General features: G+C 40.1%; 1 long non-coding RNA gene across 1 annotated transcript; it reads left to right on the top strand.

The window, feature by feature from the left end:
* The first annotated feature begins 9,419 nt into the window (after window positions 1–9,419).
* Window positions 9,420–11,936, top strand: LOC147638929 (uncharacterized). Its single transcript, XR_015263959.1, has 3 exons — window positions 9,420–9,531; window positions 9,596–9,812; window positions 9,859–11,936. It is a non-coding gene; the product is annotated as an uncharacterized LOC147638929 (long non-coding RNA).
* Window positions 11,937–27,873: the final 15,937 nt, after the last annotated feature.

Genomic DNA, 27,873 nt, shown 5'->3' with positions numbered 1-27,873 from the left:
TAGTGATCGTGATGTAATAATTCAAAAGTAACTTTTTTTATTAGTAAAATGGCCCTAAAATCACTTCAGCCCAAAAAAATGATTGCTTTCTCCTTGGGCACTATATCGCTTGCATATATCTTCTTGCAATCCCTTTTTTCTATACGCCAATATATTTGCTTGATTTCATGCTACGCGGCTTCTGTACATTGTCTATACCACACTGTGACTAGTGAAATATGTTGACAAGAATATGGTGGGACAAAAGAGAAGGTGGCCTTCATCTAAGGCAAGATCTTTGCCATTCAAACTTTTTAGTTTTTCCTTTATTTGATTCCATTATAATGTATCCAATTCCCCATGAACTCGATGCAATGCATGAAGTTTGCACGTAACATAAGCCATGCTTGATGAGCCTCTGAGTCATTTGTACCATGCTCACTAGCCTCTGAGCCATGCTCACTTGCCTCTGAGATTGTGTGGGAACTATGTCTAGTTCTAACTTGGAGGTTGGTAGTCCGTCATTGCCATGTTCTGTTCTTGGCTCATTCCAGTAGTCTCTCACCTTGCCTTCATCGGGGGGTGTTAGAACATGAAGTCAAAGTGAGTGTTCTAGTGTGTCTAAAGTGAGTTTTATGTCTAGTCTTTGTGTAAGTGCCATGTGGCATATTGGGATTTATCCCATATACATGTGACACTTAGAGTGTGTGTGCCTATCCTATAAAGGCATTGTACTTTCTAGTCTTAGAAAATCAATCAACATCAAGCTCTCTTGGTCTACATGTGAGTACTCTTGGTTATCATTGTTTTGCACTTGTATTGTCATTTCATTTCCATTCCGTTCCGTTCCTGTGCCTTCAAATTTATGTAATCTAAATACATTTTGGATAAACAAGTTTGCTACTTGTGGAGCTCAACCAAACCAGCAAATTTTTGGTCTTGATCATATATAATGGTTGTGGTCAACTGATGTAATTTGAATACATTTTAGATAAACAATTCTACTACTTGTGGAGCTTCCATAATGTCAGCCGTGGAAATAGAATGAGCCATCTTGCTTAGATGGTCTACTACCACTAAAATAGCATTCTTTGCTCTTTGGGTTCTTCGTAGGCCTATAATAAAGTCCATAGAAATACTTTGCCAATTATATTTCAAAATTTATAAGGAATGTAATGACCAAGGTGCCTTTAACTCTTTCTACTTTGTTCACTTAACATTTAAAACATTTTGTGACATACTTGTGGACATCTAGCTTGAGAGCTTGAGATGAGGCCACCGAAATCTCTTTTTAACAATTGAATGGTTTTATCGATATATACGAGGATGTCCAGTGCTGTATGGACTATTATGGTTATGTTGTCAAACTTTTACTTGAAGTTCTTGTGCACAAGGAACACACATCTTTCCTTTCCACCATTTACGAACTCCATTCTCCACTAAGAAATTAAAAAATTTGGTCTTATTGATGCATCAAAGTGAACTTCGCATCAATATTTAAACAAGTTATCGTATAGCAAAGTGTCCTACTTTTATGTGTCCCTAATATATTTTTTAGTAGAATGTATGTTGATAGTAGATGATTAGACCAATATGGGAACATTGAACTTGTTGAATAATATGGATCATACAAGAGAGCATCATCACCTAGAGCCTCTCTAAGCTACCTGCTACTACTGCATAGAGCTTTGATCCCTGAAATGAAGCATAATACATTACTGTCAGAATAATTAGGATGTCAAATAGCCATCCCTTTGTCCTCGGCTCCTAGAAATGAGTCTAAAAGCATTTCCTATCCATCATTGATAGAGCTGGATATCCCTGTCTCATCATGCACATATCTTGGGGTGGTCTTCACATCCCCTTACTTCACCATGTTCCCCACAACACATGTAAGATTCACACGGACCATAAGCATTGAAAGTCTTGTAAACGGCCCTATTGAAAATGTGGACTAAGAGACTAAGTACATGGACCTTTATATAAATGTATGCTCCTATGTGTGTGCGTGCATGAGGAATGTGTGTGTGTGAGAGCATATATTGATACAAAGTTCTACACCCACTATAGGGCATTAATGACATTTGTAGGGATGTCATAATAGCTAGTCCATACTATGCGTGATGGATTTGATAGTTTATTGTCTTGTGGATGACTATCATGAGATTCTAAACCCACTATAGGGCATTGATGACATTTGTGGTGGGGATGTCATAATAGCTAGTCCATACTATGCATGATGGATTTGATAGTTTATTGTCTTGTGGATGACTATCATGAGATTCTAAACTGCACTTTCTTGGTATATCTTTCTATTGTATTTGCAAAAATGCAAATTTCACATTGTGAAGTTTTTGTCTAAATTGTGCCCAATTGATATTGTGATAATTCTTTCTATTTTTAGTGGTGCATATTCCCTATCAACTATACTTTTTATTATACTAATTCTTTCTATTTGTTATCTTATGATTCTTAGTCGCGGGAGATACTAAAATGAAATGATTATTTCACTTTCCCTTCGTAAGCCATTGCAACTTCGATGAAGCATTTGTGCACTTTTGTTTGATTAGCTTGCTCCTGATAGGCTTCATTATGGCTAAGTTTTCCCTATGAACACTATATTCGTGAGTTTGGGAATTTCCCAACTCCCATTTTTTGAATACTAAAAAGGTGGGACCTGGATAACATGCCTATAAGTTTTTCAAAACCATATCATGTGACCTATTGTTGGAAAGCGCTTGGAAAATGGAATCTAGTAAGCTATAGAGCGCTCAATTTGGAGTAACGGTGTTCAAGTTATGATTAATCCAAAGATTTGACCACATGTCCCAAACTTATGGGAAATTCCCATATTCCCCAATATGGTGTTTATGTTTGTAGTTTTGATATAAACTCAATCGTAGACTTTGTATAGATGTCTGCTCTTGTGTGCATGCATGTGTGTGAGCATATATGGATACAAAGATCTACACCCACTATAGAATACCGATGACACTCATTGGGGGGTTACCTAAAAATATGTAAGTATACCATGTGAGTTCAAATGAAGGGGTTTTTTAATTCAAACTTTTAAGGTACATTTACAGAAATACATTTATAGAAGGGGTTTTATAAATCAATTTTGAAAAAAAAACCTGTAAGTTCATAAAGGAAAAGGGGTAATTTTATTCATGAAAAATTCACAAGTAAGGGGTTTTTTTAATTTCCCTTATGAATGCACGTGATCTTTAGGGTTTCTTAGTAGTGCACCCCCCCAACGCGATGACATTGGTTGGGATGTCATAGTAGCAAGTCCATACTATGTGTGATGGAGTTGATAGTTTATAGACTTGTGGATGACTACCTTGAGGTCATAAATTACACTTTCTTAGTAAATTTGGGCACTTTTCTAAATTCATCTAGGTATATATATATAAGAAGTGTACAAGAGTGTGGAGTACTTTGCAGTATAGTTTATCGGCGGTCAGATTTTTTGTTCTGGATGCATTTTGGGGGCCATTCGCGTGGTTTTTGATTTTCTTTAAACATCTTTGGGGATCGGATATGCACTGTTCTTTATTGGATTCTAGAGTAGTTTTATGAGGTCTACTACATACGGGAGTGTAGATACACAAGAAATCATCTACGGGCTTCTCTTCAGCGACATCGATCCCTACATCTTTTATACGAGTAAAATTTCTACTCACACTATACTCTGCATTTCTTTCATAGACCTTACAGCCTACAGGCCTCCATTCTCAGAGACCTTATTACAAGCAACCTTTGGTCACATCAAAGATAACTCAACACTTTGCATGTTACGTGATTACTTACTTGGGTATTATCAAAAATGGCATACAGTAATGCATGTCGGATGTTATCTGTTGAGGATAAGCTTGACAGGACCAACTACATGTTATGGTATTATATGATGCGGCATGTATTGGTAGCCAAAGGGATAAGGAATATTGTGGTTGATATTGAGAAACGTCCTAGTTCCTCTGATGAACATGATGCACAGAAGACATATCTGTAGACATGAACTCAATTTCACATGGTGCATTATCCCATAGCATAGCGTACCTCCAACACACAGGAACAAACAAAGTGGGATGGAAGAGATGCACAAGCACATGCATTTCTTGCTTTGTTAGTTATTTACGAGGAGTATCATTCCTCACATTCGGTCATGCAAGACTACTAAACATGCTTGGGATGCACTTGTGTCATTATACCAGGTACGTATTGATGCATGTGTTGCTTATATACACAAGTAATTAGAGTCAGAGCATATGGAGGAAGACTCTATGGATAGTTTCCTTACTGAAATCAAGGACTTTAAGGAGCAGTTGACTAGTGTTGATGAACTATATCCTGACAGTTCATTGGTGCCTACTTTCTTGAATGTGTTCTCGGACTCGTATCAAGGTTTTGTTTCTACCGTTAGACTCATGATGAAAGGCAATCCAAATTCCTTGAATTTTGAGGAGTTGGTTTTCTGTGATCTTGGAAGAAGAGAAATCCCAGAAAAACAGATCTATCATGCATACAAGAGATCAGGATTTCGATGCCAATCAACAAAGAGACAAAGGTAAATTCTTTCCTTAGGGTAGTTACAAGCTAAAATTAGAGTCATCGGGCAAGTCTATAGAGATAAGGAGGGCGACAAGCCAAAGAAAAAGGAAAAATGCATTATTGCAGGAAACTTGGTCACTATATTAATGAGTACAGTGAAGGAGAAAAAGAAAAACTCAGGTATGGCTGTAGCTAATGCATCAACATCCAATGCAGAAAATAAAAAATCTGTAAACTATGCACATGATAATTGGGCTTTCATTGTGTAATGCAGTTATGACCCTTTGCATAAGGATGTATGCATGTTACAAATATACATGTTTGGTATTTTGACAGTGGTGCTAGCACATTACTTCTCATCGTAGTTTGTTCTCATTACTTTAATATGCTCCACAGTAAAACACTGTAACATGTGCAAAAAACTCCTCATATCTTGTAAAAGGAGTTGGTAAAATTATTCTCACACTACTGCAATGGTGAAACAATCATGCTTTCAGATATATTATATGTACCAAGATCAAGAAGAACTTATTATATGTACAAGGGATCAAGAAGAACTTACTATCTATCTCCGCCATTACTAAGGTTGGCTTAGTGGTTCAGTTTGAGGATGATAGATGTATTGTTCATGATCGCCGTGATAGCAAGATAACTGTTGCTTCTGGTACTTTGTCTCATGGCCTTTACAGGCTAGATGCATTTGAAAGACAAAGGCATGTTGCATGTATAGTTTCTACCACAAAGGCAATGGATGATGCTAAGTTGTGGCATGCATGCTTTGGTCACTTGAACTTTGGAAGCTTGTTGCGTTTGCATAAACATGACATGGTGTTTGAGCTACCACATCTTGAATCCCCTATCAAACATGTTTATGAGGGCTGCATTCTTGGAAAAATGTAGTGGTCATCATTTTCCAAAGATGGTTCAGTTAGAGTTGTCCAAAAATTACAGTTTATATACAAAGATATATGTGATCCTATGAGGACACCATCTATTGGGGGCTACCTCTATTTTGTCACATCACTGGGTATATCCATTGAAACATAAATAAGGGGTTTTTATGTGCTTTAGACACTTTGCTTCTATGGTTGAAAATTCTTCTACATGTAAGATTGGTACCCTACATATACTGATAAGATTGGTACCCTACGTACTGATCGAGGGAGGGAGTGTATGTCTAAGGAGTTTCATGCATACATGGCTAACAAGAGAAAACACCAATGTGTTGTGCCCTATACACCTCAGCAAAATGGTGTAGCTGAACGTAAAAACAAACCTTTCATGGAGATGGCACATTCTATGGTCAAAAGTGAGCAGTTACCCCTTATGGTTTCTAGCTAGAAAAAGTCATATGTGCAACATATGTTTTGAACAGGTGTCATACAAAGGATTTGCATTCAACTACACCTTTTGAAGCTTGGAATGGCAGAAAGCCCTCTGTGGCTCTTACACATTTTTAGTTGTCTTGCTTATGCACTTGTGCCTTAGCAACTTTGCAGCAAGCTTGATGATAAGGTCGTTAAATGTAATGATTACTGTCTCTATCATCCTGCTACCAAGCGAATTCTTGTGACTTTGTGGAAGATGCAATTCAGCCCTTGCTTTCATGTAAAAAATAGTAAAATGTACATTCGCAGCAAGACATATTCGACACTCTCCTTCCATTGTTCAATGTAGGACACATTGATACATAGCATTTGGGTAATCTAAAGAATGTTGAAAATCAACCCATATAGGTTACAAATTAGCATGTTTTTCAGCCCATAGATCAGCCTATAGATGAGGCAAATGAGGATGATGAAGTTGATGAGGAAAGAAGGGAAATTGTGGAGTCTAAAAGTATGCCAAAATGGCTGGTGCAAACACTATGTGACAGCAAATTGGCCACTCCTTTGCCTAGCAGAACACATGCAGGATCTCATCATGCATCTCTTGTATGCAGGTTATGCTCTTATTACCAGTTTATGTGATGAAGAGGAACCTGTCTCCTTTGATGATGAAGCAAAGGAATCTAAAAATTGGATGAGTGCTATGCATGATTGAGTACTCAAAAATGATACATGGGATTTGGTAGACTTGCCTCTTGGTTCAAAATGAGTTTACAAGCTCAAACGTAAAGTGAATAATAGCAGTGTTGAGTGATACAAAGCTAGGCTTGTCATTATGCGTAAGAGAAAGGCATTGACTATGGTGAAACCTTTCCATCCACATGTCGTATAACTACCATGTGGACACTATCATTGCATTTGCAACACATAAATGTTGGAATGTATATCAGTTGGATATCAAAACTTTTTTCTTGAATTGAGATTTGCATGAGGAGGTCTATGTATCTTAGCCTCATGGATTTGTTCAGAAAATTCAAAAATTAAAATAATACATATTGAAGAAAGATTTATATGGTCTTAAGGAGAGCATGGTATGAAAAGATACATGCATACTTAGTTGCATAGGGTTTTTGCAAAAACCCAACTGATAGTACCCTTTATATTAAGGGAAATAAGGATGTTTTATCGGTTATCATAAATTATGCATTGATGACATGCTGCTCACAGGACCTAATGATGATCATATTTTAGCTTTTATAGAGATGATTAGAGAAGTCTTTTGAGATATCAGATCTTGGACCGTTGCACTATTACTTGGGCGTTGAGTTTTGGCAGCGTAATGATGGCATTGTTATGCTGCAGAGGAAATAAATACATAAAGTGTTGAAGAGGTCCAATCTTGAAGAATTTAAACGTGTGGCCACACCTATGGAGCCAGGTTTATGACCAAGTCTTGAAGATGTAGGTTCACGACTCTTTTGATGCTAGCTTGTATAAAGAAGCAATTAGATGCCTTATCTTTTTGTGTAACATCAAGCTTGACATTTAGTATGAGGTCTCAATATTAAGTAAATTTATGCATAGCCCAATTACAAAGCATTGGCAGTTTGTCAAATGGGTGTTCCTTACCTAAAGGACATTATGCACTTTGGTTTATTTTATCCCAAGGGGGTAAATCACAGCTTCATGCATTTATAGACTCATATTGGGCTAGATATTATAACACATGAGTGGTTTTTGCTTTCGCCTTTTGGATTCATGTATATCATGGCTTAGCAAGAAGAAACCCACTATGGCTACTCCTCCTAACTACTATGAAGTTGAGTATAGGGCAACGTTTTACAGCTACAGTTGAGTGCATTTGGATTAGACGCCTTATTCTGATTTGGGTATTGGTGAGTCCTTAGCCACTACCATCTTCACTGACAGTCAGATGGCTATGGAATTGCGAGGAATCCAGTTTTTCATGCTTGCACAAAGCACATTGAGGTGTACTATAATTATGTTAGGGAGAGTTGCTCTACAGGAAAAATCACCTTGGCTTATGTGCTAGCACATGACAACTTGGCACATTTGTTCACGAAATCTCTCCCATAAGAGAAGTTTGAAGCTTTCCGCAAAGCTTTAAGCTTACTTCCCTTTTTTGGGGACTAGTTTGGGCTCCCTATCATAGTCCAAAGAGCCTGGCACATCTCTATACTTCTAGTGCCAGCTCACCCCTTATTTACATCATCACTCGTAGAGGGGTTTGTAGCCAGATTTTGTAGCCAGATGTGTGTGAATACACTAGGACTAGTCGGCCACTTTTTTCCTCTTTAGGAGGTTTTTTCCCCCGTGCTAGTATACACCCATCTTGGGCTATACTTATCTTCTTTTTGTATAGCACACATTTATTATCTATCTATCATCTCATTGTGTGCTCTCTTGAGATTCTCCATTGTGTGTGTGTGTGTGTGTGTGCATTCTTGCAACCCTATTTCCAACAAAAAATCCTCTTCAGAAGCCCTAAAATCTCTTTCATAAAAACTAGCCACTTCTTGTGCATCCACATATGCTTGCAAATAATCAAAGTGTGTTGGTTTGTTGAGACAATCCACCACATGGAGGATAATATCATTATGGAAATTTTGACTCTTCACAGCAAAGTCACTAAAAATTTCAAAACATCTCGGGTAAGTCTAGAGCTAAAAGAGGGTGAATCTTTCCTGCCGCCTTCTGGAAATTAGGGTTTAGCTTATTGCAAACACAATAATAGCATACAAATTGATGTACCTTTTACTTCATGCAAGGCTAATAGAAAAATCATGCCAATGTCTCTAAAGTCCATCCCTTGTCTCTATGCCCTAATACTAGCGCATCATGTGCTTCTTGCAAAATCACCTCTTGATAGGAACCACCCTTAAAAACACAAAGGTGATCCTTATAGTACAACTATCCATCCCTCATTGTGTATTCCAAAGCAAAGCATTACAAACAATTGCTTCATGGTTCTACAAAATCAAGATCCAAGGCATACATATCCTTCATAGGCAAAAAGAAGTCACTGGTATAAGTCTCAATCGTAGTTACAAGGAGTGGTATAAGGCATATGTCTTCATGAGGGTGCATACCGCTTGGATAACCACACCAACACCACAAGGACCTCCTTGAGGATCTTGCTACAAACTGATAAATACTCCATTGACAATTCCTCCTACACTTTGCAATGCCCGCACCATATGTTGTATGTCACTCATGAAGGATTGCTCACCCCTCAGGGAATAGTGCTCAATCTCTCTCTCTCTCTCAATATCACATACACACACGCTCCCACAAGCACATGCATATAGCAAACAAGCACAAGAGACATGCACTCATAGATCACTTAACAAGAGACAAGGAGAAGTGGTAGAGAGCTCACAATCCCATTAGAGTGAATAGCGTGAGCTTACAATGATACAAAGATCCCAAAAAATGATTGTACATTGCCTTTTATACTCATGCCAGAAATCCACATGTGGATGGACAAAATATTGGCTAAAACTCAAAATCCACTACATTAATGAAGAGCTAGGCTATGATTGGATAAGATTAACATTGGTAGGCCCAAAAATACAACTAGCACTATCGTGTTTTAAAAATGATTTACAAAAAATAGAGTTTCCTAGTATCTAGAGTAGGTGGAGTCTAGGTTCATTCTAACATTCCCCCTTTCTTGGTAGAGTTTCCTAGTATCTAGAGTAGGTGGAGTCTAGGTTCATTCTAACATTCCCCCTTTCTTGGTAGTCGGCATCCTCGATGACTAAGATAGATGAAGCTCAAGTCGAACAGATTCATCAACACAAAGTTGATTTTGAAGAACATTGTAGGAATGGCGCGTGAAGGGATGAACTTTGTATCTACCATATATTTTTGGCTGGGACCAGAAATTTGTATCCATGATGTCCTCAAAAGATTGTAGATAGTTTGAGGGCATTGAGGATACTCAATGCCCTCAAAAGATTGTAGATAGTTTGAGGGCATTGAGGATACTCAAGCATAATAAGCGTATATTTGGCATAGACTAAGTTGATAGGGCTAGTTGGATGGTTGGCCAATGGATGATGTATCAATAGCAAAATTAGTTGCAAAAATTGGTGTGTGGCAACTATTGCAGGATTGGGTACCAATGCAAAATTCCTTAGCAAATAGACAGTGGTAGTACGGAATTTATGCATAGTAATGGTGGGAAGAATGAGGAAGTTGTAGTAGATCCTCCTATCCTTCTCCCATTAAATTCTGAATTTTGTTTTCGTGCACTTGTGTTTGAACTTTCTCTAAGAGAAATTCTCTAAGTTTAGCTATAGTGATAGCATATGAAGTTCTGACCTTAGGGTCAGTTTTCACTATGGCATTCCATCTGGGAGTCCTCTTTCTGAATGCTTACACCCAATTCTCCATCTTTTGGTGTCTTGTAATAATGTTCTATTGCTTGGGGAGATCCTAGGGCTACTCCTACTCCTTTTCCTCTTTCTTTTGTGTTTTCCTAGTGCCGAGTTGTTGCTAAATATTTCACATTGCCTTGGCCATTGCCTGTCCCATGGCTAGATGAAGCTGCCCCATTTTGATTATTTTTGCCATCCCCACCATTTGAGTCATCATCATCATCATCATCATCATCATGACCATCACCATGGGGTGGGGAGGGCTTGTAATCTAGTTTTTCATCATTTGAGTCATCCTCCTCCTCTGACTACTTGTCCTTTTTGTCATATTTTTCTGCATCAGAAGGATGTGGATAAATCAAGTGACTTTGATCATATTTTTCTTGTAAATCATTGAGCATCGCTTTCTGCTGTGGTTGTAAACTCAATTAAGGAGCAGAGAGGCGCCTTTTTTTTGGGGGGCATGATCACTCACTGAATTATCCAACTTTCTGCCGCCAACATGGCATCCATGGCTACCATGATGTGATCTTTCTCCATTGCTTCTGTGGGTGGTTCCATGGCATCGAGATCAACGGTTCACCATCTTCTTCTCCGAATTTGACACTGTCTTTGAATACTTCTAGCCATGTGAAATATACTGTAGCAATGGCAGGCTTGGGCAAGTACTGCATGGCCTCTGTTTCATCAACTTGGATCATGCATGGCCTCTGTTTCATCAACTTGGATCATGCATGCACAAATTGACATAACCAGGATTTGGCACACTGTTTTAGAGCACTTGTTCATTAATTCGATGGCCATGTCTTATGCTAGAGCTTCATTAAGATTCCTATCATACTACTGAAGTACTCCTATCTTGATCAGATTGACATGAAAAAGAAGCTGCATATGGTAGGAGTCTTGTCTCCTCCCAGATGCTCGTAAGCATCCGTAGCCAAGTTTGTCAAATGCTGCTTCTGCCAAAATCCTTTCATGAGTAGGCCAATCAACCTTGCCCATGCCTAGGTTGCCTTGAAGTAGATGCCAACCTGTGAAGGTGGCACTTGCATCCGCCGAGATGGCAAATCATCTTTTGGAGGGGTCTGCAGAACATCGTTTGAAAATTTTGTAGCTTCCTCGTCTCACAAGGCATTAGTGTTGGTTTCAAAATGGGGTTTAGAGTCCAATGTGTTTTGACACTTATGCTTGTACTTTATTTACAATCATAGTCCCATAGATTGACAGGCAGGTTATCATCTACTGTGACAACCTTAATAGCATATAATTGGCCATGAACAAACTGTCTCATGCGCGGACAAAATACATAGATGTCCATTATAACTTCATCAAAGAGAAGGTCTTGGAAGGAGATATTGATCTCGTGTACGCCAGTATAGAGGAGCACGTTGTTGACATTTTCACCAAGGCCTAAGTTGGGAGCTAACAAGCTTTGTGGATTCCGCAGCATGCTTGGAGTCTTGGAGATGGAGTTGAGCTTGAGGGTAAGATGTTGAGATGTTGAGCTCAATCCAAGCTAACACTCACGACGCCCCTAGGTGACTGTTCCACATTTATATCGCTGGCATGTTTGGTAGTTGACACGCTATATCTTCGCCATTATTCTACAGCTAGACTACACCTACATAGTCCACCCACCGATTTATGGCACACTTATCTTGCCAGCTCACCTACTTAGCGTGTTCACATTATGGACTGCTTGTACATAGTACTTTAGTACTTATGTTGGCTTTTACTTATCTTTTGTAGACATGTAGAGAGAAGAAGAAGATTTCAGCCTTCCATCTATGTGTGTCTTCTCCATTGTTGTGAGAGTGTGTGTGCTTGCAAGATCTCAAGCTCTTTTTCCTCCCCCACATGTAGAATTATATAGGCTAAACATTATTCTAAACACCAATTAACAATGTTGACTATAGAGAGTGCTAAATCATAAAAAATCCATACTCCTCTAGAAGCAATCCTATCGAGTTAGTTGAGAAATTGGTGCATATTCTTTGATCAGTAATGTAATGATTTAACATTGTGTGTGTGTGTGTGCGCGCGCGCGCGTGCGTGCACATGTGCATGTGTGTGTCTACTATTATATGAATGAGAGATGAGAAGTACACGGTGGCGCTTCTCATCCCTCTTGTTGTAGCCCTGTGGAAGGGGAGGTGTGGGTCAATGGTGGCAGCCATGTTTAATAGTTTGCAAGACTTACCAAAGTTGGGTCATGCAAACTAGGGCATTACTTGGAAGAAAGCTAAGTTGAGAACCTCATACACTGAAACACTTAACGATGGAAGTCGAAAGCATGGCATGGCCCTTGGGAACGAACAACCCAACTGTTAGGCTAGGCTATGTTGGTTAAAAATCATATATTGTCTATTATATAATATTTTTAAAATTTTCTATTTTTCGTAAATAAAAAACTTGGCCCAATTTCTTGTTAAAAGAAAAACCTCGGTCAGTTTGTTTTTATGATAGAGTGTAATCGCTATTCAAAAAGGGGAAAGTTAAAACTTAATAAAATAAAATTCCCCACAACACTATAACACATTAGCAAATGTAAATGTAATCAAGGAAACAAAAGACAAAAACATTGCATCTCACTTCTACGAGTTATAAATTGGTACCAAAGGCAGGACAAGTAGACATGGATGGAGCTCTTCCCGTCCCTCTCGCTCATCGAAAACATGGAGAAATAAAAGCGTAGAAACACCTCTCTGTATAGGTCAATAAGTAGGCTCATGCATCTTTGACGTTTAGGAGCTCGGCAAGAGCAAAGCTTTTTCCATACATATCCACTAAAGTGGCCTAATTTACAAAATTCATTGTTATTATCTATCTACATATATTAAAATCTCTCAAGTCTCTCTCCCTTGCAATGTGGGCAGAAGAGAATGTATCTCCTTTATATATTACTAGTGGCATGACCCGTCTCCGAAGAGGCAAGAGATATTCTTGCATGCATAAAAACACATACTCGTTCTCGAGGGAGAGGAGAGATATGCCTTATATTTGAAGCCTATTTTAGGGCTCATGGTCCTCAACTTGGCTACTTATATATAAACACACCATGCTTGCTATATATATATATCCATGTAAGAGATCCTAAAGCACTTACTTTTTTTAAAATAAAATACCAAACTTGGCATAAATATACATCGAGCATTCCAACCCAATGTAGTGGTGATAATCTTAACACACGTGAGCAAAGCATTAAAACAATCTTCAATTGAGTGGATTATCTCTCCTTGGAAGCCTATACTCCTTGCCTCCCTCTATGCAAAAAGTATGTATAAGATAATAACATTAGCTATTAAAAGATTTAATTTTAAAATAAAAAAAAGCTGAAAGATAAAACCTTCCAAAACTCATTCGGTGGATCAATTCTTGAGATGAATGACATTTGAACAAGCTTGTAGACAGCAAATTCGAAATATGTCTATAATGTACAATGTCTATGCATTGAAAATCTCACTTATTAGGCTTTTCATAGTCTATAAACATTACATGTACATGAAGCTAATCTGCAATCATTCGCAATCTTAGATTGTAAATTCCAAGGAGCCCGAAGCTCTCACTGTAAGTGTTTGGACCATACAAACCTAGTAATAATCTAGGTTCAAAAAAAATATTCCTTGTTTTTTTAAATGTATCAATAAAAATTTATATTTAAAATTAAACAGAAAAACTACATAAAATGTAAGTTTTTATACCGTAATACACATGTACACTCTAATAGTTTGTACACATTTAGAAATATTACCCATGATATCAAATGCGATACTACACTTCACTTATCATTTACGCAAGATTTTGAGGTCAAACTCTCTCTCTCTCTCTCTCTCTCTCTCTCTCTCTCTCTCTCTCTATAGACGTTAAGAATGTTAAACCGAGCAAGAGAAGTTAATAATGCCATTGTAAATGAAAGCAAGTCAAAAGCAAAATGTTTACTTATCCCAAATGTTATTAAAACAAAGATGAACTCACTGTACCTATACAACCATCTCAAGCATTTGAACCACCCCTTGAGCAAGAGTTGGGGCACTCCATACTTGTGGATCTCTATAGTGGATTTATCTCAATGTCAACCATTTAATCCACACAATGTAAGTAGTTTTATATATATCAATTCAATATTACCAACAATGGCAGCGCTAGTGAGGAGATAAATTGAAAGAATTTTGCCACCTAACTCCTACTTAACTTCATGTCTTCGCATCACAAATAAAATAATTATCATTCTAAAAGAAACATCAATCAATTTGAAAGTATGCACAGTTAATAACATTAGCTATTAAAAGATTTAATTTTAAAATAAAAAAAGCTGAAAGATAAAACCTTACAAAACTCATTCGGTGGATCAATTCTTGAGATGAATGACATTTGAACAAGCTTGTAGACAGCAAATTCGAAAAATGTCTATAATGTACAATGTCTATGCATTGAAAATCTCACTTATTAGGCTTTTCATAGTCTATAAACATTACATGTACATGAAGCTGATCTGCAATCATTCGCAATCTTAGATTGTAAATTCCAAGGAGCCCAAAGCTCTCACTGTAAGTGTTTGGACCATACAAACCTAGCAATAATCTAGGTTCAAAAAAAATATTCCTTGTTTTTTTTAATGTATCAATAAAAATTTATATTTAAAATTAAACAAAAAAACTACATAAAATGTAAGTTTTTATACCGTAATACACATGTGCACTCTAATAGTTTGTACACATTTAGAAATATTACCCATGATATCAAATGCGATACTACACTTCACTAATCATTTACACAAGATTTTGAGGTCAAACTCTCTCTCTCTCTCTCTCTCTCTCTATATATATATATATAGACATTAAGAATGTTAAACCGAGCAAGAGAAGTTAATAATGCCATTGTAAATGAAAGCAAGTCAAAAGCAAAACGTTTACTTATCCCAAATGTTATTAAAACAAAGATGAACTCACTGTACCTATACAACCATCTCAAGCATTTGAACCACCCCTTGAGCAAGAGTTGGGGCACTCCATACTTGTGGATCTCTATAGTGGATTTATCTCAATGTCAACCATTTAATCCACACAATGTAAGTAGATTTATATATATCAATTCAATATTACCAACAATGGCAGCGCTAGTGAGGAGATAAATTGAAAGAATTTTGCCACCTAACTCCTACTTAACTTCATGTCTTCGCATCACAAATAAAATAATTATCATTCTAAAAGAAACATCAATCAATTTGAAAGTATGCACAGTTACTGAAAGACAGCATATATGCACATGTCACATCTTTGCAAGCATTCTCCTTCCAAATGTTTACTTAATTGATACACAAAGATATCTATGAATGTAGTCTCTGGCATTTATAGGCTGTTGTATCAATAGCTCGTTCTCTACCACTCTAAATCATTTATAGTTATGTACAATCATAACCACTCTAAATGACCAACATGTTTTGGGTGAGCTTTAGAACATTCACATATCTCCAAATATATGACACGCAAAACATTGCATCAACAATATCCTCACACGATCCCTTTGCCCACAAGGAGTAAGATTTGCCTGAAGTCACCACCAAAGAGCATAATTTTTCCACGAAACACTATCACTTTGCATAATGTCTTTTAATGTTGTGTCCAACGCTTCAGATGTATACCAATGCATTATTGGAGTCTTATCCCAAATGATCAACCTTGCAAGCTTCAATACCTTGGCCAATGGGCTATTACCTTTGATATCACATGTGCTAGAAGCATTAAGAACCAATGGGATTTTGAAACATAAGTGTGCAGTACATCCATTTGAAAGTAACAATGCAGCTATTCCAGATGATGCACATGCCAAAGTAACTTGATTCTCTCCATGTAATTGAGATAGTCAAGCATTATAAAGATATGTTTTGCCTGATCTACTTGGTCCATCAAGGAAAAAGAAATGGCCTCCACACGGATGGTATCAAATGCTCTTGATTGACAACTATTTACACTCCTTTCCATGGAAAGAGCCAAATCAGCCCATTGAACAAAATCAAACATCATCTCTTCCATTAGCAAACCATTGTTGACACTATATATATATATATATATAATTCAGCTACATGAGACATGACCAAAAAGGTGCAAGAAGCTGGTTGTGCTTATGCATGCAATTATTTTGGTCCCTTAAGACTACAATACTGAATTTAACTACTCAATCATGTATTCGACTCTCTACCCCAAGAAGAGGAAACTCTTCAAAATCATGTAGATGTTTTCCATATTGTTGTAAGAGGTCTTGCATGTATAATAGAGCTTGATTCTTAGCTATAGAATACCAAACACCAACATTAGCACATGTTCTCTAGAAGCCATGAAAAGAATCATCTAAAAGTTTAGTAGAGAATTTGTTCCAAAGCTGTCCAGGAGATATAGGCTCGCTAAAAGCCAAAATAATGACAAAAAGTTGACCTAGTTAGAATCCTTTTTTTGAAATGAAACTTCTTGAAGACACATATCCCACTCCTCATTCTCTCCACTATTCCTATGGCTTCACATGCAGCCTTAAAACAAGGACACAAATGTCCATTCACTATTCGTACATCCTCAAAAGATTTATAGTCTTTACACAACACTGTGGAGTAACATGTGTAGGTAGTATTGCTTACCTGCACACTCGGGCTAACATTACACATATGTCCAATCATATTCCATACCTTCTTGCAAGGGAAATCAACATATAGCAAGCTATTTACATCTGCATGTAATTATTTTCTCTGAACCATTCAATGAGAGTAGTTCTTTGGTTTCTATCATGACTAATTACATCACAACACATATCATCATGGTCATTGAATATAACATTATTTTGAATCAAAAGATGAACATGTAACCTTTGTATATCTGTATTTTCATCATGCAAATCGTATTGGTATAGGTACCTCTGACACGCAGACATGTATCGTGTATCTAGACATGGACTAAACATGATCATATAACAATGGATTTGTTTACAATAATCACGTTAGAAATACGTGGAGCTAATGACTCCATTAGGTGAAATAGAATTTTTGTAGAGCATAAACCATGAAAATACTTTGAGAGAGTAGATCCTATTTCCTACATCCATCCAAACAGATATACAAAGAGCTAGCCCGTGTGTGTTTTGCAGGTGTTATGGTATCTACCATGTGTTATAGATGTCACCCATTGCGAGAAAGGGATCTTGGATCCTGGATATATATTAGGTTTGCTACCTTAGTATCCTTCATGATTAAAGGATTGAGACTCTATCTTTATCTATAAGCATGAAAGAAAGTTTGCTTCCAGATACTATCATGACCGTTGGCCTTAGCCCATGTGTGTCTTGCAGGTGTTATGGTATCTACCATGTGTTATAGATGTCACGCATTGCGATAAAGGGATCTTGGATCCTTGATATATATTAGGTTTGTTACCTTAGTATCCTTCATGATTGAAGGAATGAGACTCTATCTTTATCTATAAGCATGAAAGAAAGTTGGCTTCCAGATACTATCATGATCATTGGTCTTATAGTAATCCCAATACCCTGGTAGATATTCAATCTATCTCCTATCACGTAGGTAGAAACTAACATGTATTTGTTTTATAATTTCATGTAACTCAACAAATGTATCTAAAATTACCCTAACTCATAAACCAATGACAATAGATTGTCATATTAGTATCTTACTATATAAAAAATTTTAAAAAATATATTATGAGTCATGCAAGCCCATCAAAGGCAGTATCAATATCCGCAAAACTCATAAAATCATTCATTTTGTCTTTCTAGAATATGAGCTATATTATTACCCATATAGGCAATCATGCACAAAAAGCCGAATGAAAATAGAACATCAAAATGCCATTGAAAAAGTACTATTACGTTAGGCCATTATTAAACAATATTTCCAAACCTTATGTATCAGTTTCCAAGGTAAATTGTACGTAACCATGTATCCTCAGTAATCATACAACATGTGTGCATTATGATTAGGCTCCCAGTTCTACCCATCGGCAAGGGTCAAGGGAGTTATTTATCTCATAATAGCCATCAGTTATTCGGCCATTAGTATAGCCAGTAGGATGCAGAGATCATCTCAGCAAAACAGGCCAGATGACTCACCATCCAAAGTCCATAGTTATGTATGGCCAAGGGTAAAGGAGACTTATTTATAAAAAACACAGCCAGAGCATCATATTCTATTCCTAGTTAGGCATAGTCCCGTATCCTAACTAATCTAACATTCCATGTACGAGGTTTAGGGCATCCATAGAATAAAACCAAGGTATGCTCAACTATCGAATATTGATAGCATGAATATTACAGTCAAAGTATAAAATGGGTTTCCATCAAGTCCTTAACCCATAATCATATGTAGAATTACAATCACATAGTATGGTGAAATCTATCATCAAAAATAGTGAGTTGCTATGATTTACCTGAGAGGAAGAAGAACTCCCAATTATTGGAAGCACAATTGACATGGCACAAGAACACGATTACACAAGCTAAGTGAGTGTCAAAGCACCACACAAGCTAAGTGAGTGTCAAAGCACTCACACCATTCGCTGCTATTTATAGGTGGAGTCGAGCTGATGCCATCGTTTACCACACCATGAAAGCTGTGTATTAGGTCGTCCACTCCTCCGTGTATTAATCACAACCAGCCATAGCGGATTTGAGCCCAAAATGAATCTAATGTCAAGTGCAGTTCCATTGCATAGAATGTTAATCCATAATTAGCCATGACTAGCTAATGTTTAAAGTAAATGAGATGTCAGGCGGGCAACGCCAAATGTAGAATGTAAGAGAAATGGGGTGGTTGCAAGATGAGGGTACTCACTTTCGTTCACTCTCTCTAAAATTGGGACAGCCATGCATCTCGGGCGGAGTACCTCGATCGTGATAGTGCCGCGAATTAAAAGACGACACGTGCCTCTCGAGCCTAAATCTCTATATCTCGATCGAGATCCAACTAATGCCACGCTAGCAGGTCCGGGTTTCCAGGCGTCATCCATGTCACCAATACATTTCACCGCCACCACATTATCTCGATCGAGATATCTATGCCACTCGGATCCACATCAGGGCCATGCTGTATCCCCTTAGGCATATTTGACTAGCACATCTCCATCGTCCACGTATCTCGAACGAGAAATTAACATCAAATCGCGACCATTCATTGTTCGAGGTAATAGGATACAATCTCCACCGTCCCCATATCTCGATCGAGATACTAAGATCAAATCTCAGCCGTCCAAATATCTCGATCGAGATACAGAGATACAATCTACACCGTCCAAATATCTCGATCGAGATACATAAACACAATCTATACCGTCCATTCACGTACGTTGGAAGATGCGATCTCGGTCGTTTAAATATCTCGATCGAGGTATATAATGAATCTTGACCGTCGAGATACCTTGTCGTGGTAATGCCTTTAAATCGTGGCCGTCCATGTACCTCGAACGAGATAGTAATATCAAATCTCAGCCGTCGATCCTCCCCCAACCCTAAAATTAGGTGTGTATCTTGGCCGTATGTTGCACTAACCCTAATATCCAGAGCGTTAATCTTGCAAACCCTAAATTGCATGATGTTACCGAACCTCGATCGAGGTTATAAAATCGGAAAACTTTTTTTTTTGCCTCATTCTCACAAGTCGTTTTCACTCTCCTTGCTCTCTTGATTTGGATTAGCATTAGTGAGCCCATTAGCATTGTTTTATAGCTTCATTAGTGCTACTTAGCACTAAGCATTAGACCCTTCACATTAGACCCTTCACATTGGACCCTTCACATTTGGCTTAGGTTTTAGCATGGAGTCACACGAGGAGGGCCACGAGGAGGGCCGCTCATCTATTGCGGACCTCATCTCGCGGAGATAGACCGCGAGTTAGCGGCTATCCGTAGGAGTGCTAGAGACACTCCGTCTACATTACATATCGTGGCAGACTTGGAGGCGATGCTTGCGTCCCTTCGTAGCCTTCACGATATTGTTTATGTAGATGAGTGGATAGCCCACCATCGCACTGATCCTCACATGGCCTGACATATCGTCAGGTCTGTGATCTTGCTCCTATTAGGGATGGAGCCTACCTAGATCTTTTCCTCGATAGTCGTGGGATGAGGCCTGGGGGCGGGCAAGCCCCTCACTATTTTGCGGTGTTCGCATCCTCGTATGGCGGCACATATCTATAGTCGATATGTTGCCACATATGGGAGGATGCCGAACAACCGCCAGATTCCCATATACTTCGCAAAGCAGTTATATGCGAAGTTTGTCTTAGGGGAGGAGGTGGATTACACCAGCCATCGCGTGGTGGTGCTGGCCGAGGCCGTCTCCAGGACCAGGGTAGGCGGCCTCCACCAGCCCTTTGTGTAGCACCTACCACAGATCCTTCATTTGTGCCATTGTCGACAGTAGAGGCTCTTGGCACGCAGGTCGGCATTGACGTACGGAGTACCACGGAGAGCATCCAGCATGTGGTGCGCCTGTTCTCACGATCTATACCGACGAAAGATGTCGAGGTATTTACATATATATTACGTCTTAAGTTTTTTTGGTCATTTATCTACATGTTTATATATACTTTTCTATATTTTTACATGAGTAGCATGGTTGATTGTGTCACGTAGGTTCCCACACCTACCACTGAGAGGCTCACTCAGGAGTTGGTAGAGGCGAGAGCGGAGATTGACCGCCTCGGAGCTACATTACAGATGGCAGAGGCAGCTACTGCAGAGGCACAGCATCTGAGAGAGTCCGACATCCAGCAGGTAGGTTTCTCTTGCACGTAAAAGAGTTATAATTAAGGTCCTAAGTTATAAATTTCTTTAAGTAATACCTAATGAGAGACTAATCAATTATTTTAATGCTTTACTTTTTTGCGTAGGCTCGAACCGAGGTAGAGAGCTCCAGAGCTAAGGCACAGCATCATCAGATTATGGAGCAGATTGCCTAGCACAGGGCAGAGCAGCTGATGCTGCATGTTCGAGAGTTTCGTAGATCCTCGGACGTGACAGTGCCTTACCTACCTTTATATCCACGGCCTGTTCACAGAGGTTTTTCGATGACCTCTCCCGCAGGATGCACCACCCTTCCTACGTGATGCGTGCTGATCTTTATGTATCGAGGACATTGATAGTACAGGTGGATATGCCCTGGGATGTGGACATATTTTCCACTTGTCTTGCATCACCCAGGAGCTAGTCCGGTTCTCAGCATGCCCATCCTGCCGTGCACGCATCGACCTAGCGACGTACAGGGTATTGGGCATCGATGATCTTCACCCAGGCCTCGTTCGAGTAGATGCCAGGACTGGCAGGCCTGTCGACTTTACATCAGCTATGGACTTGGGACTCGACGCCTTCGACGATAGAGCCCAGGAGCCTGAGGTGCCTCCTGAGATAGAGTGGAGCTCACATGAGTTCGACGCTTACCAGAGAGTCCTACATGAGAGCCAGGTCACAGCATATGAGTGCGTGGGTGGTGCTGGCCCTAGTGGCACCTCGGGTGATGGTGCTAGCAGCAGTGCTGCTTCTCATGAGCAGCGTGTCCTTACAGCAGAGGAGCTTACATGAGCAGAGTGGCAGACACGTACCATTACAGATTATAGATTTTGGGTTTACAGACAGAGGCGTCTTGCATTAGCACGATGTAGAGAGAGAGAGAGGGCCATAGCAGCTTTTGGGACTCGTGAGCTCCCGAGTACACCGGCTCACGATCCTGCCTTTGAGGCAGACCTCCCCGCAGACATTCGACGACCCCCGCAGCCGGCACAGCCTCCTCGACGTGCACAGCAGCCTCGACGCGCACGTCGACCGGCAGTTAGAGATGACGATTTTGATTGGGTTGCTGTTGATAGTGACTAAACTCAGACTAGCTGGGTTAGCTCACTTACATTGTACTTAGATTTTTGGGCAGTGACTAACCTCAGACTAGCTGGGGTAGCTCATTTTCATTCTGATGTACTTATTTGATGTTTATATCATTATGAGTTTTTTCATTATTGAGTATCATTACATTTTAGTTGATGTTCTTGATTTTATTATATTTTTTAACACTTTGGCTATCATATTGTTTGTTGAAAATCTCCATGCCATCGTACCCAAACATGCTCTGATGGGGACCAAACTTTGCAAGCATGGGGGGGCACCCACCCCCACATGCTTGCAAAGTTTGGTCACAATCAGAGCATGTTTGGATTGGTAATTAGCGCCCAGTGCGGGTTTTTGAAGTCTCTTGGTGCTTAAGAGGCCATGGAAAATCCGGGCCTTCCCCATACCATCGTACCCAAACATGCTCCGATGGGGACCAAACTTTGCAAGCATGTTGGGGGGGGTCCCCCCCCCCACATGCTTGCAAAGTTTGGTCCCCATCAGAGCATGTTTGGATTGGTAGTTAGCGCCCAGTCCGGATTTTTCAAGTCTCTTGGTGCTTAAGAGGCCATGGAAAATCCGGGCCTTCCCCATACCATCGTACCCAAACATGCTCCGATGGGGACCAAACTTTGCAAGCATGTGGGGGTGGGTCCCCCCACATGCTTGCAAAGTTTGGTCACAATCAGAGCATGTTTGGATTGGTAATTAGCGCCCAGTGCGGGTTTTTCAAGTCTCTTGGTGCTTAAGAGGCCATGGAAAATCCGGGCCTTCCCCATACCATCGCACCTAAACATGCTCCGATGGGGACCAAACTTTGTAAGCATGGGGGGGGGCCCACTCCCACATGCTTGCAAAGTTTGGTCACAATCGGAGCATGTTTGGATTGGTAATTAGTGCCCAGTCCGGATTTTTCAAGTCTCTTGTGGTGCTCAAGAGGCCATGGAAAATCCAGGCCTTCCCCATACCATCGCACCCAAACAGGACCAAACTTTGCAAGCATGGGGGGGGGGGACCCACCCCCACATGCTTGCAAAGTTTCGTCACAATCAGAGCATGTTTGCATTGGTGATTAGCGCCCAGTCCGGATTTTTCAAGTCTCTTGGTGCTTAAGAGGCCATGGAAAATCTGGGCCTTCTCCATACCATCGTACCCAAACATGCTCCGATGGGGACCAAACTTTGCAAGCATGGGGGGGGGACCCACCCCCACATGCTTGCAAAGTTTGGTCACAATCAGAGCATGTTTGGATTGGTGATTAGCGCCCAGTCCGGATTTTTCAAGTCTCTTGGTGCTTAAGAGGCCATGGAAAATCCGGGCCTTCCCCATACCATCATACCCAAACATGCTCCGATGGGGACCAAACTTTGCAAGCATGTGGGGGTGGGTCCCCCCCACATGCTTGCAAAGTTTGGTCACAATCAGAGCATGTTTGGATTGGTAATTAGCGCCCAGTGCGGGTTTTTCAAGTCTCTTGGTGCTTAAGAGGCCATGGAAAATCCGGGCCTTCCCCAAACCATCGTACCCAAACATGCTCCGATGGGGACCAAACTTTGCAAGCATGTGGGGGTGGGTCCCCCCCACATGCTTGCAAAGTTTGGTCACAATCAGAGCATGTTTGGATTGGTAATTAGTGCCCAGTGCGGGTTTTTCAAGTCTCTTGGTGCTCAAGAGGCCATGGAAAATCCAGGCCTTCCCCATACCATCGCCCCCAAACATGCTCCGATGGGGACCAAACTTTGCAAGCATGGGGGGGGGCCACTCCCACATGCTTGCAAAGTTTGGTCACAATCGGAGCATGTTTGGATTGGTAATTAGCGCCCAGTCCGGATTTTTCAAGTCTCTTGGTGCTCAAGAGGCCATGGAAAATCCAGGCCTTCCCCATACCATCGCACCCAAACATGCTCCGATGGGGACCAAACTTTGCAAGCATGGGGGGGGGCCACTCCCACATGCTTGCAAAGTTTGGTCACAATCGGAGAATGTTTGGATTGGTAATTAGCGCCCAGTCCGGATTTTTCAAGTCTCTTGGTGCTCAAGAGGCCATGGAAAATCCAGGCCTTCCCCATACCATCGCACCCACATGCTCCGATGGGGACCAAACTTTGCAAGCATGGGGGGGGGACCCACCCCCACATGCTTGCAAAGTTTGGTCACAATCAGAGCATGTTTGGATTGGTAATTAGCGCCCAGTCCGGATTTTTCAAGTCTCTTGGTGCTCAAGAGGCCATGGAAAATCTAGGCCTTCCCCATACCATCGCACCCAAACATGCTCCGATGGGGACCAAACTTTGCAAGCATGGGGGGGGCCCCACCCCCACATGCTTGCAAAGTTTGGTCACAATCGGAGCATGTTTGGATTGGTAATTAGCGCCCAGTCCGGATTTTTCAAGTCTCTTGGTGCTTAAGAGGCCATGGAAAATCCGGGCCTTCCCTATACCATCGTACCCAAACATGCTCTGATTGTGATCAAACTTTGCAAGCATGTGGGGGGGACCTGTCGTCGCAGCTGATGATGCCTCAAGGCATGTTTCACACACGTGCCCGCACCATTATGCTCTCCCTTCCCGTGACCAGTCTCAAAGAATGACCAAATCACTGGGATACTAGACTGCACATGCCACCTATAAATCCATAAAAGATAGTCTTAGTTATTGTTTTCTTTAAGATGTTCTAGTGAATTTAGTTTAATTGTAAATGTAAGAAAGCCATAAGTACTACCTGTAGCATTAGGACCTCAATGGAAGGCTTCTTGGGCCCTTTTATTTGGCAGTTTAAGGAGTCAAACCTTTTCTCTTAAGAAGAAACGTTTTCTAATTAGAAGCTTCAAAACGGCTACTTTATTCGAATTTGAATTTTGGGGGGAAAATGGAATTTAAAATCTAGCGGACAAAACCATATCATGTAACATATCTATGGAAAGCTCTTGATGCGTAGATCACGGATCTATAATCTCCACTCAAATCGGAGCTTGTATGTAGAAGTTATGGAGGTTCGAAAATTGTAAAATTGCCTCCCTCCCCTTTTTGGGGAAAAAAGTGCACCCTTTGACCACTCTTACACCTCTCTTACAAACCCAACATTTCAGTCCACATGGCAACCCCCCATTTGGCTATTCCTTAATCACCTTGATTAGGCTTGGGCAAATTAAAGGGCCCAAGAAGACCCCATTCACTTCCTAATGAGCCAATAGAATTGACGTGATGACTTGAACTGTGCGCCACAACCATCCGACCAAACCCATCGCTGGACATGTCTGATCCCACAATCTCCTAAAAAATCGTCATGGAGACGAAAACAGTGTTGCACAAAATGTGCATCATGTGAACGATCATCACTGATATAGAAATGATACTCTCGAATAATGACACGGGTCTGAGGGGTACTTGCTATCCCATCTACATGAGCCTCTGCATGTCGATAGCTAATGTGGACCAAAATAGCAACCTGGTGAGGTAAGCAATACATACGTTTAGGACACAAAAAATCAATTAAGTAATGTAGCTCAAACATAAAACAAATATTACAAAATATAACCATTACCTGCTCTGAGAAGTAATACTCAGATTGTATCTCCTGAAAAGGTGTGAAAGTGTAGTTCTCTGCAAAATCAATCATAGAGACGACCACACCAATAGGAAACTCTACTAGGCATGCTCGGAACTGACGATCCTGCCACTTGGCACAATGACTGTGCCGTATGTAGGGGTAGATCTGCTCCCTAAATGTGGCTGTGAAGTGACAACGTGGTGTATGTTTGTCCACGAGCTGCAACTTCCTGGACTGTCCACCACTCTGGAGCTGGTGTGTCACATACTCATAACGTTGCCATGCCACTATCTCTTGGTCACTTGCATCAAGATCTACCATCTGTAGATGTGCAAGTGAACCACATGATGTGCAATTGCTCTCCACACAAGGCATCCTATGGAACTGGGCATCCTCCGTGCGTGCACACAAAAGAGAGTGGATGAAATCACGTGGACTACGAGGCAACTCTCTATGCCCACTAAGAGAACGGAACACATCATAAAAAAGTTTGAACTCAACATGGTAGCGACAACAACATGTGTCACGCTGACGTGAGTACCTCACAAACCAAGGCTTACACCCCTCAAATGACCTTTGCCCAATTTTAAGCTCTGGATACGAAGCCACAAACTGAGAATACAACTCAGTTTGGGTCATTTCAAGAAAGCAAGCACCGTGCTCAATGAACACTCCTCTTGTCACTCTCTTATGCAAAGCTTTCTTGAAAACTGGCGATGCACGACAATTCTCCTCCCAAAAACTTTCTATCAAGGTTCTAGTGGTTTCATCTAGTAGGCGATCATGCCTAGCTACACGACCACTACTCGCCCACATAGCACCAACCTCATTGGCATCTAAACTTTGTCGCCTAATAGACCCAACTCTAAGTGCGTGTGGTGCTATGGAAAGGATGCGAGATGTGGCACTAACCTTACCCTTCATTTGGGAGCTACTTATGGCTGCCACAATAGCCCGTCGAGCAGCCAAAGCGTCCGCAGAGTTCCTCTTCTTGTTAACTATATAGGAATGATGAACACTTTGTAGCACCGCCATGCCAGCTCTCCTCTCTCTTCGACCTCCAATGTCGGAAAGCGCCCTGCAGTTGGCCATGTTGGGCAGATCAATCAAAGCATCAAGCACACATGCCTGTGATGAAGACGTGAGGTCTTTGAAATAGGAATGGAAGATTGCATGGGCACGACGATGTGCCCCTGACTTTGATAGTTCTTTCCTATCCACACAAAGGGTGCCCAAAGGAGGGGGGGTGGGTTCTTGTAGAAGAGAGGACTCAAGAAGGGCGGGTTCATGTGGATTATCTAAACTAAGGGGTAGTGGGGGGGAAGAGGGCGAAGGGAGAGGAAGTGGAAGAGGAGGAGCAAGGCTTGGATCATCGCCCAACGGAAGGTGTTGCTCGTTGACGTGCTCTCCACTCTCTCTTTCTCTCACGAGCTACCCTTCTCCTCTCCTCCTCTTGAACTTGGTGGATGGGGGGGAGTCTAGTCCTATCACGTTTCCGACTCCTACGACTTTGAGAACCCATTCTCAAGGAAGCTAAGAGAGAAAATATTATAAAGGCTCAATGATGGGATAGTACTAGAGATAAGTGTGGGATAGTACTAGAGATGTGTGATTATATAGGAAAAATAGGTTATTCACTTCAAATCTCATTAGATTTCCTATCTAAGATTGATTGGATAACTAAGATAAACATAAAGATAATTAAAGATAAACTATTATCCACTTCAAAATTAATATTATTTATAATATTTATTAACAAGTCTAAATATTTATCATTACTAGATATATAAATATATCTTTAAAGATATCTTTTATTTTATAATTATATAACTATTTTTTTTAAATAAAGTATTTTTTTTAAATTTTATTCAAAGGTTTATTCTACATAAAAATTTTTCAAGAAATATAAAATTAAAAAATTTATTTTTTTAAATTGATAATATGATCTTTAATAATATTTTTATTGATCTAATCCCAAAATATAATCTTTTAAAATTAGTGATTTTAAATTCTTTTATTTAATAAGTTACATATATTTTATTATTTAAATTTCTATATTCTATTTCTCTAAATTACTAAATTAACTTTTCCAAAAATATGTTTTTGAAAAAAGAGGAGAGGTGGGAAGGAGATGCCACGTGTCAGAAGCGTGCATGACACGTGGCATTCTCTTGACATGTGGCACTATTA

Source organism: Cibotium barometz, chromosome 4 (genome assembly GCF_041138505.1).
Source record: "Cibotium barometz isolate CiBa-2024 chromosome 4, ASM4113850v1, whole genome shotgun sequence".
NCBI classification, from domain to species: domain Eukaryota; kingdom Viridiplantae; phylum Streptophyta; class Polypodiopsida; order Cyatheales; family Cibotiaceae; genus Cibotium; species Cibotium barometz.
Note: the sequence above shows the minus strand (reverse complement) of the source record. Positions and strands in the feature narration are given on the sequence as shown.